The sequence below is a fragment of the Notamacropus eugenii genome, assembly GCF_028372415.1.
Source record: "Notamacropus eugenii isolate mMacEug1 chromosome 2 unlocalized genomic scaffold, mMacEug1.pri_v2 SUPER_2_unloc_1, whole genome shotgun sequence".
NCBI lineage: Eukaryota > Metazoa > Chordata > Mammalia > Diprotodontia > Macropodidae > Notamacropus > Notamacropus eugenii.
Window position 1 is genome coordinate 859472 of NW_027325092.1, and position 2376 is coordinate 861847.

A 2376-nucleotide genomic window follows, 5' to 3' on the forward strand; every position below is an offset into this window, starting at 1 on the left:
CCAGTTTTCCTCCACCTCTCTTACTTGATTTTCAAAATCCTTTTTGAGCTCTTCCGTGGCCTGAGAACACTGAATATTTATTTTGGATGTTTGTAATGCAGAAGCCTTGACTTCTATATCTTTCCCTGATGATAAGCATTGTTCTTCCACATCTGAAAGGATGGGAGGAGATATTTGTTCTCCAAGAAAGTAACCTTCTATGGTATTATTTTTTTTTTCCTTTTTCCAGCATTTTCCCAACCAGCTACTTGACTTTGGGGTGCTTTGTCAAGAGTAGGGTATACTTTGGATATCGGTAAGATCTCAGTTCCTCCAAGGTGGCACAATCAAGCGTGTGCAGTGGTCTGGGAGGAACTAGAGATTTTTGTGCCCACAATCTTAGCAGTTTCCTCACCACAGCCACCTGGCCTCCAGTTCTGCCAAGCCAACGCTGGGAGGCTGGGATTCAGTCAAGTTGTGGGGGCAGGTCCGCCATTCAGTATGAGACAAAACCAGCTCCCTCAGGGCCTCTACAAAGGGCAGAGAGAATAATTAGCTTCTCAGTTCCCCCAGGGGTTTTATGATCCAACAACGGATGAGGGCTGTTGTAGGTGTGGAGGTAGGAACTGCTGCTGCCTGCCCAAAGTGGCCTCTGTGGGCTGCTGCCTGAGGCCGGAGCTATGGAACGGCCCTTCTCCCTTCCCGACCAGCTGAAAAATCCCTGCCACTGACCTTTGGGTCCTGAAGGTTGAGGGATCTGCGAACCTACTGCTATTGGGACTGGGGATTGTGCGACTGGAGATTCTGCCCCCGCAGGCTGTTTGGGAGCTGTGTGATGCTTGGGCAAGTGTGAGCTGGGCTCTGCTCCATGTCTGGTGCAACAGACGTTTCCCGTTGGCCTTTCAGGTCATCCTGGGCTGGAAATCTCCACTCTGTTGTTCTCCACTTCTGCTGCTACAAAATTTGTTGAGAGTCCCTCTCTACAGTATCTTGTGGTCTGTGTGGGGAGAGACTGCATTTCTGTGTCTTTCTACTTCACCAACTTGGCTCCGCCCCCCCCAGGATGATTTTTCATTGCCTATCGTTGAGTGTAATTCACTATCCTAGGTCTCAGTACAAGTGTGAGGAGGAGCACTAGCACAGCAGAGCATGTTGTCCAAGGGAAAAGGAACCCTGGTAATAATCTCAGGGTTGTAAAGAGTTCTTCTGTTTACTCAGAAACCACTGTATAGTACAAGCGAGTAGTAAACAAACCTGTGCCTAGAGCATACCACCTTGAAAAATCCAAAAACTTATAGGTCCCCATAGAATAAACTTTGAAAATAGTTGCAGAAAAACCTGAAAACTTTTACAGTCTAGATTGCACTTGGCAAACGGTGTCTCTTTGGCATAGGGGTAAAAATCAAGAAACAGTTTGAAAAAGTAGCAAACAGTGGAAAAAATTCTGATCATAGAAAGTTACTATAGTGTAAAAGAAGACAAAACATACACTCAGAAGAAGATAACAAAGCTAACATTCTTGCATTAAAACCTTCAAAAAGTGCATGAATGATCTCAAACCACGGAGAAGCTTAGTAAGGATTTCGAAAATCATGTAAGAGATGTAGGCTAAATATTGGGAATAGAAATGAGAGATATGTCAGGTAATCCTGAAAAAGGAGTCAATAGCTTGGTAAAGGAGATACAAAAATAGTGAAGAAAATAACACCCTGAAAAGACAATAGAGCAAATTGCAAAAGAGGCACAAAAGTCCAAAGAAGGAAAGAAAGCCTTGAAAAACAGAATTGTACAAAGAGAAAAATATATGCAAAAATTCAATAAAGAGAACTCCATAAAAAGTAGAACTGCCCAAATGAAAAAGGAGATACAAAAATTCAGTGAAGAAAATAATTACTTAAAAGTTAGAACTGGGCAAGCTGAAGTTTATCACTTTATGAGACATCAAGAAACAATCAAACAAAATCAAAAAGAGGAAAAAATGGAAGAAAATGTGAAAAACCTCATAAAAAGAAACAACTGACGTGGAAAACACATCCCAGGGAGATAAATTTAGAATTAATGAAATATCAGAAAGTTGTGATCCAAAAAAGAACCTAAACATCACTTATCAAGAAATTATCCGGAGTGGAGCTAAGATGGTGGAGTGGAAAGACCCATATACACTAGCTGTTCCCCACAGCCCATAAAATACCTGTGAAGAAAGACTCTCGACAAATTCTAAGCAGCAGAAGCCACACAACAATGGGGTGGAGAAGATTTCCAGCCTAGGGTGACATGAAAGGATGATGGAAAAGGTCTGTTGCACTAGACGTGGAGCACAGCCCAGTCCAGCCTGGGCCACTCAGAGGAGTACCTGAGCAGAGCTCAGGGGCAGAATCCCTTGCAGCAGTAGCGGCG